Source organism: Caloenas nicobarica, chromosome 10, assembly GCF_036013445.1.
Source record: "Caloenas nicobarica isolate bCalNic1 chromosome 10, bCalNic1.hap1, whole genome shotgun sequence".
In the NCBI taxonomy this organism is placed as follows: domain Eukaryota; kingdom Metazoa; phylum Chordata; class Aves; order Columbiformes; family Columbidae; genus Caloenas; species Caloenas nicobarica.
In genome coordinates, this window is record NC_088254.1 from 5,319,156 (window position 1) to 5,328,203 (window position 9,048).

The window sequence follows — 9,048 nt, forward strand, 5'->3', positions numbered from 1 at the left end:
TTCCTTTGTGTGTGTTCACGCAGTTTTTCATGTGCCTGCTTCCCAGCCTCAGTTGGGGATGATACGGTGAGTGCTGCAATAATACAGCCAACAGCAGCATAGCAGGTGAAGAAACCAGGGGAAACATTTGTGGAAGCCACAGTTGAAAGAGAGTTGTCAGAATGAAGCTTCATAAGCTCTGCAGTTAAATAGCCTGAGATGTCTGCTTATAGAAAAGCAGAGAAAATGAGCACCGTTAAACTACCCCTTTCCTCCTTTTCAAACTGTTCTTTTAATATCGGGTATTTATCTGTAATTTAAGCCTGTGATTAGTTTTATCAAAAAGATAGTTCTGAGGCAGAGATCTTAAAAATGATTAGGTGTGTGTTTGAAAGACAAGAACAGTTCCACTTGCACTGCAGGATAAAGACGTATCCGTTTGCTGCCTTGAGCATCCATCTGGGAGGGTTTGTGCCAGGAGGAACCTCCTGGATCTCCCCAGATCCCAGCCCACCCCAGACTTCCAGGGCACTTCTCACTCTCCTCTGAAGGTGCCAGCGCCAGATCCTCTTGTCACTGGGCAACGTTGTTTGAGGTGATTTATGTCTCCTCTTCTGCCCTTAGAAAATAGTCTCAGCTTTGGTGCTGACACTGGGGTCCTCACCACACAACCTTCCTGGCATCTCTGGGTGGCCGGACGTGGAGACTCGTGGCAGTTTTGCTTCAAGAGCATGTCCTCAGAGAGGCTTTGCTCTGGAGGGGGCTGGAGAGCCTGCGGCCCCTTCCCCAGCTGCTCCTGCCTCCTTCTGCGTGCTGGCCGCGCTCCGCCAGGCTGGAGCCATGGCCAGGGGCTCTCCTGCTCCCTGGTTGTTGCTACAGAACCCAGGAGGTTTTGCTCCAGGGCAAACAATCTGGCCCTGCCTCTGTTTTCAGCCTGAGGTAAGATGGCACAGGTGGAGGTTTTATCCCTAATGTCTCTGCCACAAAGGATTTATATTCTCTGAGTAGACACAGTGAGTGTGAAACCATGCTGTCTGGTTACACGAAGACAGGGAAGTAGAGGAATTTTAAAAGCTTTGGGTCTTTTCTCCGGTGGTTTCTGGAGCAGGTCACAATGGGGAGGCAAGCTGCAGTGGAAAAGGCAATGCTGAGCTGCCTTACCAGGCTGCCTGGGAAGGGTTGTTAGATGAAGGTGTCTGGAGCCTTCGCTCTTGCTTTTTGTCCTGAATTCTCATCTGTTTGAATTGTCAACACTTGTGAGCCCTGGGAAAAAGAGAAGAGAAAGAAAAGGCAGGTCTAGGGTTGGCTCTAATTGACCTTGGCATTGTCCCTTTTAGCAGCCACCCAGGAGAGGGGAGCAGCTGCCCCAGTCCATTTGCTGGCGCAGATACAGCCATAGCAGGGGCAGCCCTGCCTGCCCTGCAAATCCTTGACCATTCCGAGGTGGGAAAGGAGGGGCAGGGCTGCATTCGCAGTGCAGGTTTCCTATGCACAGTGCAGGGTGTGCTGAGCCCGTAAGGGCCATGAGGCAGGCACTGTGGCGTCATGTCAGATGCCACGGTCTCCATCAGGTCCTTTGCTGGTTGGTCCCTAAGATGAGAACTTGTCCTTCCCCGCTCTGGCTCCTCACCATGGGCGAGGGCAGGAGAGGTGGGCTGAGGACTGGAGGGGATGCTCAGCCTGGGCTGAGCAGGCTCAGGAGGAGCTGGGGAATCTTCCGAAGGGCTTAAAGCAACACTTCCCTGCCCACCTTCCCCGGGAGCAGCAGGCACCGCGGCTCCGCAGGGGCTGGGGCCGTTAGTCAGGCTCCCGGCGCGGCTGCCTCCGGTCTGCAAGTGAGATGCAGGGGCTGAGTGTCAGGTTGTTATTAAATATCATTAGTAAGTGACAAAACTGTGTGGAGCACTTCAGGCACAGACAATGGCTGGAGGAGGATCGTTTGCAGTGCCGGGGAGTTGAGCGAGCAGTGTAGGTCAGAGATGCCTCGTGCAGGGCTGCCTCCAGCTCCATCTCCTGCTCCTCACCTCGAGGAGGCAGGAGGGATGGGTGCTTCCTTGGGGGGAGACACGTGTTTGCAGGAACCTCTGTGTGTCACCAGGGGACTTCACACCCAAACGTGCGGTCCCCGGGATGGTCTGTGCATGAGGAAGGATGACCTGTGTAGTCCACAGATCCTCCTGCTCTTGTTTTGGCATCTCTTACACTCAGCAGAGACAACTGGAAAAGAAATTTTGCAAATGTTTTTCTTGCTAACTATTTTCCATACTTTCTCCTAGACAGAGAAGAAGATGGCGAACTGCTGAGAAGGCAGTGCCCAAACCAGCAGCCCCAGCATCTCCGGGAGAGCTGCCTGCTTGCTTCAGTGCCTGGCTAGCCATGGAGCTCTGCGGAGGAGCTGGCTTTAGTGGCAGCCACACAAAGAGAAAAAGCCAGAAAGCACCTGTCTAAGGGCTGAGAGGCAGAGGCACCGCTGGTGAACATGCCTGGAGTGGGAGCAAAGGGATGGTGAGTCGTGTAATCATTTGCTCCAAGCAATCGCAGGCTGTCCGCAGAGCGGAGAGATGCTTCCTCGCGTTTATTTAAGGCGAGATGCCCTAGTTTTGTGCTTTCAGTGGAGTCCCTAATTATTCTGCAATCTTTGTAGTGAGCTAATTAGTTTTGCAGCACTCAGGGCTGGGGAACACTGATAGGCTTGGGAAGCACAAGCTGGAGGGACGAGGAGGAGGGAGATGGTTGACTGGCAGACAGGAATGTCTGGGAGCAGGGCAGGGCTTGGAGAGCTGATGGACGATGATGAGGGAGGGATGATGGAGGAGGGAAGAGCCATAATCTCATGTCGGGCAAGGTGCTGGAGCGTAATGATGCGGGGAACAGCGATGAAGCGGCAGGTGGTAGTTGAGGGGGATGGTGAGGTGGGGCCAGAGGGATGGTCTGTGCGAGAGCAGCCACAGAGCCCAGCGCAGGGCTCGGGGGTGGGATGCTGCTTGGGGGGCGCACAGCCCCACGTGGGACAGGACAGAAATGTCCTCCTACATGGACATCCTTGGACAGCTGCCTGTGCCAGGGTGCTGCTGACTTTGGGCTTGCAGGACTGGCAGTGTTTCCTGACTGTCCCATCTCTTCTCTAGCTTAGTGGTGACACTGGAGCTCTGCTAGGAGCGGCCAGCCTGGTCCCTACCACACAGAGTGGCTGGTCCCCAGGCTGGATGCTCACCTTCCCACCTGATCAGAGCCAGTTCTTTCAGAGAGAGCCGCCACGGACAAGGTAACCCACGTGGATAACTGGCTCTGTGATGCTCCCACGTACACACCCAGCTCTGGTTGGTCTGTGTGTGTGGATGCCTCGCTGCTCTGACACGGGGTTGTGCTCCGGAGCCCTGCATCTGCACCATGAGCACAAAGGTCTCATTCCTGTTGTTGCTGTCATTGGGAGGTTCCCAGTGGCCACTGAGTGCAGTGTGTGACAACTCTGAAGTGCCCAGGTGGCCGTGGATTTATTAGGATATTATCCTACTAGTGCTGCAAATGGCGTCATCCGTCTTCTAAACTTTGCACTTTATTTCAGGGAGAGAATTTAGTATATCCAGGCAATATGCTGTAGTTTTAGCATATGATAAAGCCCTGCTGGGAAGTATAGTTTTATTGATTTTGTTATTAAAGTGCCACTGGAATAAATTTGCTCATTTGAATGAAATGTCTTATTACCTGGATCGTAACAGGCACATGATGAAATCTCTGGAGGGGCTGGAGCTACCCGCTGCCTGGTGATGGGGAGCTGAGACGGAGCAGCCGATGAGGACCCGCAGCTGCCACCCTGCTCACCCCAGGCTGGGTCCATCATGACCCTCAGCACCCGAGTCTGCTGGGAAACTCTGCTTGGAAACCTCAGGATGGGAACAAGCTGCAGTGACAGAGGGAGCTGTGTTTTACTTGAGCTTGTATTGTTCCTCTGGTCCTTTGCTCAGGTAAGGATGTTGTTTTAAAGGGAATTAGGAAAAATCTCTTTCACAGGGCTATATGTCTTTAGTACCACCAGTAATGGAGGTAGATTGGGAAATGAACCATTCCCCATTACACTGGGACCTAACTGCACAGCCCGTGCTTTCCAGTTAAAATTTGATTGCCTTGAATCCTGCGGATTATGGAAAATAAGAAAAAGGCCTAGTAAAATTTATGGGTTTTAATCATAAACCGATGGAATCACAGTAAATCTATCATAAGCATGCAGATACAGACCCAGGTTAAAAAAAAAAAAAAAAAAAAAAAGGAGAGAATAGCAATAAGCCATTTTTTTTCCTGGAGGAGCTGTGTGTACCCATGGCAGGGCCAGGGCAATGGGGAGCAGGGCTGATCCCCCAGCCATCTTCTCCAGGGTGCTGAGCCCCTGCACCTCAAACCTGCCTCTGCCGTGTCCTGCCAAAACCCGGTAGCAGGGATGGCACTGCCGGGCTCATGCCCTGACCCATGGCAAACCAGAGAGCACGTGGGGAGTGAGGAAGAGGAGGGTGGGAGGAGGAGGACAAGGCCAGGGGGGTGGAGGAGGAGAGGGAAGGGAAAGGAAGGGAAGGGAAAGGAACAAGGAGAAAGGAGAAAAGGAGGCGAAGCCCGAAGGTATTTCCATCCTCCCCTCCGTGCCACTGTGCGGCTCACCGCGGAGGGAGCACGATGGGATGCTGCCAGGGGAGCAAGGACGTACAGATGTGAGGCAGAAATGGTGTGCAGAGCACAGATGTGGCAGGGAGAGAAGGGCATCTGACAGAGAGAAATGGCAAGAGAGAGAGAGAAGCACAGAAGGCAGAAAGTATTTAAAAAATAAAAAAGGAGAGACCAAGCGATAAGGAAGAAAAAAAAGAGAGAGTAAAAAATTGACTCTGAAGCAGAGATAAGAGAGGGAGGGCAGTTAGTGAGAGAAGGAGCAAAACTGAGTGTGATAAGGGAAGGCAGCGCAGCCCGGGCTGTGGGCAGAGAGCTGGGACTGGGAGGCGGAGGGGGCAAAGGGCCTGCCCAACCCGACCCCCTCTCCTCTGGCCACCTGTGTGGGTGCAGGTGCTGGTGACAACCCCGGCCTGCGCTGTTCTGCGTGCTCTGGCCATCTGGGGAGAGGAGCTGAGCAGGCACAGGGATTGATGAGGAGGCCAGGGATCAGCGGGTATGAATGTCTCTCGCACAGAGTGCTCGTAACTCTGCTCCTGCCCCAGGGGAAGGGGAGAGCCGGGTGCCTGCCAGCCACAGCCCGCAGTGGGGAAATGTGGAGCCTGGTGGGGAGGGTGATGCACCCAGGCTGGAAGTGCTGAAGAACCCCTCATCCTCCTCCCAACGCACGGTGCCCGTCGTGGAGATCCCCATGGGGCTCCCATCAGTCTTGGGAGCAGGGGAGCTAAGGTACGTTTCACACACAGCCTCCCCTCCTTGTCCTAAACATGTCTCTTCCTAGGTTTTTTGCTACCTCTTTTAAGCTATTTTATTAAGTGTTTTTTATTTATCCTTATTAAAAAAAAAGCACAACACCAAGTGAGAAGTGCTGTCTGGCTCTGACCCATAGCCCACAGTTACCTGAAGAGCAATGCTGGAACCCAGCCCCTGCTCTCTCACCCCTGATTAAGCTGCAGAAGAAATACACTTTAAATTTCAGCAAAGAGTATATTTTTTAGGGGTTTTTTTTCCCATCTTTACCCACCGTGAAAATTGCTGAGCTGAGATGCTGGCCACTTTGAGATGCTTTTCTTCTGCTCCATCCATCTGCTTTAATCACACGATGACTGAAAAAAAGTATTATCCAGTTCACAAAGCATCAAAGATTAAAAAATCAGTGTGGATAATAAACTGTGTGGCAGGCAGCAGTGCCACAGAGCATGGGGCAAACTTGCTAATGAGGGACTTGGAGCTGCAGGTCGGATGCAGGGCAGGCAGCGTGGCCTCACCCCGGGAGGGCTTCAAGCACAGAGGTGGTGGGTGCGGGGACACGTGTGGGTCTGGGGACACGTGTGGGTCTGGGTGGCAGGCCCCAGGCTGGGAAATATCCTGCACTAGCACAGCCTGAGATGGTACACAGAAAAGAAACCATTTTCTCTCTTCTTTTCTTTTTTCAAAGCTGCTTTTTAACAGTGAAAGGCTTGATTCTTCCCTTTCATTGCTGGGATGCTGTAGTGTGCTGCAAATACCTTGTTGGACTTGATTATTAGTATGTTTTTTAAAAAATCTGTGTGTGTTGAATTAGCTCTTTTAATCACAGCATTAAAAAGGGATAACTGGAGTCAATTAAGAAGCTCTTTCAGGTTGCCAGTGTTAACAGCTGTCCAGGAACACGGAGACCCCCTCCACCTCTCTGCCATCTCTTAACTGCTGATTGTCAGTCCTGGCAACGAGGCTCCAGCTGAGATTTCTGCACCTCACGTGCCACTGCGAGCGGCTTTCTCGGCTGCACATCTTCCTCCGGAGGGCTGAGGCCTCGGCGCATCCCAACCTCTCCCAGGGGAGCGCTGCTCCAAGCTGGTGCAGGTGGAGCCGAGAGCACCTGCCTTCAGCTTCAGGTACGGTTTGTGTGGTGCTGTTTGTGGTCTTGTATTTAGCTCCCTGAAAATGTTGGTTAAACACTGGTGGGAAGGGAAGCTTTCAAAGAAGTATTTTGCTTTGGCTCTTTTAAAAAGCAAATCAAAAGCAAAAGGCTTTTAAAAATAATGTTTTGGTTTCAAAGTTATAAAGGAAAGATGAGTTAGAGATGAGAAACTAACAAATCAAAGCTCCTGAAACCCGCCGCGGAGAAAGAAACACAAAATGCTTTGTTTGAAGATGAATGGAAAGCTGAAACCAGCAAAAATTGCACCCTCCCCACGAGCACAGATGTTTCAGGCTGGTTCTTCTAGATTGGCACATTGCTGGAAGAAAAGCAAATCCATTCTTTTCCCTGTTGGTGCTCCAGGTTCCTGTCGCTTATTTTGTTATAGTCTCATAGTGACTTTGATCCCTTGAAGACTCCTTAAGTGCTTTACAAATCAAGCATGCAAATCTCACCTCGGCCACCTTGGCGATGCCGCCGAGGCTGGGCGGGCCAGGAGCCGATCCTGGTGGCAGCCGGGAAGGATGGGAATCACCTGCTGCTTCAGGAACGCTTATAAAAACCTTTAGTGCCCTTATTACAACTGTTTGCAGGGATGTTTTGTGCTTCCAGCACAGCCAAAGGCCATCACCCTGTGCTGGTGTCCCCAGGGCACTGTACCAGCACTGTTTCTCCCATGGGAAGGCCCCGTGAGGGGGTTGGCCGTGGCCTTCACCCCACTCTGTGCCTTCTGGGGGGTGGGAAGGTGGCACAAACCAACTGGGGAAGCGCTGATCTGGTTTGATGATGCTGCTCGTATTTTCAAAGCTTGACTTGAGGCATCTCTTTCCCATGACTCTGTCTCTTAATTTCACACTCTCCTCTCCAGTTGCCTTCCTGACTTGTGCTTTTTGATTCATCTGCTGTACGACATTTTATGCACAATGCTTTCTGTAGCCTGTGCTGTGTCTCGCTGCTGCAGGTCACTCTGCTGTCAGGGCAGGGTGGCACTGTCACACTGCTCCCGCAAGGAATGCACCGGGCAGCACAGCCCTGCCCCGGCCCAGTTTATCCCACATTCCTCCCTTTCTCCTCCTTGACACAACACAAACCTCCCAGATCTCCCAAATGCAGAGCTGAGCAAAGAGACATCGCTGTGTGGTGACCAGACACCATAGTGCCTGTTCTCTTCTGGCACGGGCTGTGTGCATGCATGTGCCTGCACGTCTGTGTGCGTATCGGTGAGTGGTGGACACACTTGAAACCCGCCCCCAGCCAAACCAGCAGCAGTTTGGCACAGACTCGTGTGTGCATGTATAACCCTTTGGCTGCAGATATAACACACAGAATCCCTGACCTGTTTTCCCTTACCCTCTGTGTCTCTTAGACTTGAACCGTTGGTCAAGTCTGGGGCTAAGCTTGGACCCAGCCGCACCTAGGCTCCTCTCTGAGAAGGAGTTTAGAACGCAAGGGGGTCCGTTCTGAACCCTGTGACTCAACGGGTGGGGCTCCACTGCCCTTTTGTGTCTCCTGTCCCCAGAGGAATCGCTCTGGAATATCCACCACCCGGCTCTGCTCAGCGTGTTTCCCCCCGGCAGTAAGTAATAAAGCCACTCTTCCATCACACTCTGTAGAGTTGCACTTGTCTGTGAGCGATCGAAATATTGCTCTGTATCTGTGTGCGTCTCTGTGTGTTGGTGTCTGTGTGTCCATGTGTGCGTCTGTGTGTGAGCGTGTGCATGTCTGTGTGTGCACTAGTCTCTGTGTGTATCTGTATGTGCGCGTTTGTGTGTGTTCATGTGTCTGGGTGTGTGAATCTGTGTGTGTGTCTCTGTGTGTCTGTGCATCTGTGTCTGTGTGCATGTGAATCTGTGCGTTTGTGTGTGCCTGTATCGCTGTGTATATGTGGGTCTGTGTGTCTGCATGTGTGTAAGCATCTCTGTGTGCGTGTGTGCGCCTGTGTGTATGTTTGTGTGTGTGTCTGCCTGTGTGCATGTTTATCTGTGTGTGTGCATGCACGTTTGTGCATGCCCTGTGTGCATGTTTGCGTGTGTGGCTCTGTGCATGTCTGCGTGTGCACAAGTCTGTGTGTGGGGGTCTGTGTGTGCATATCTGTGTGTCTGTATGCACATCTGTGTGAGTGCGTGCATCCGTGTCTGTGTGCGTATTTGCACGTCTGTGTTTTTGTGTGTGTGTCTGTGCATGTTTGTGTGTGCGTCTGTGCATGTGTCTGTGCGTATCTGCATGTCTGTGTGTGCATCTGAGTCTGTGTACACCTGTGCATACGTCTGTGTGTGCGTGCACATGTGGGTGTCTGTGTATCTGTATGTGCATGTCTGTGTGTGCATCTGTGTTTGTGCATGCACATGTGTCTGTCTTGTGTATGTATGTGTCTGTGGTATGTCAATCTGTGTGTGCATCTGTGTGTCTGTGCATGTGTCTCCGTGTGTACGCGGATCTGTGTGTGCATCTGTCTGCATGTCTATGTATGTCTGTGCGTGTGCTTTGGTGTGTGCGTATCTGCATGTTTGTGT

At 52.1% G+C, this 9,048-nt stretch overlaps 1 long non-coding RNA gene across 1 annotated transcript in view; it reads left to right on the forward strand.

Moving 5' to 3' along the window:
- LOC135992785 (uncharacterized) overlaps positions 1-6,411 on the forward strand; it is a 127,337-nt gene extending 120,926 nt beyond the window's left edge. The window contains exons 3-5 of the long non-coding RNA XR_010606770.1: positions 2,256-2,484; positions 3,699-3,944; positions 6,255-6,411. This is a non-coding gene — a long non-coding RNA (uncharacterized LOC135992785). The remainder of the gene's footprint in view (positions 1-2,255; positions 2,485-3,698; positions 3,945-6,254) is intronic.
- The last annotated feature ends 2,637 nt before the right edge of the window (positions 6,412-9,048 follow it).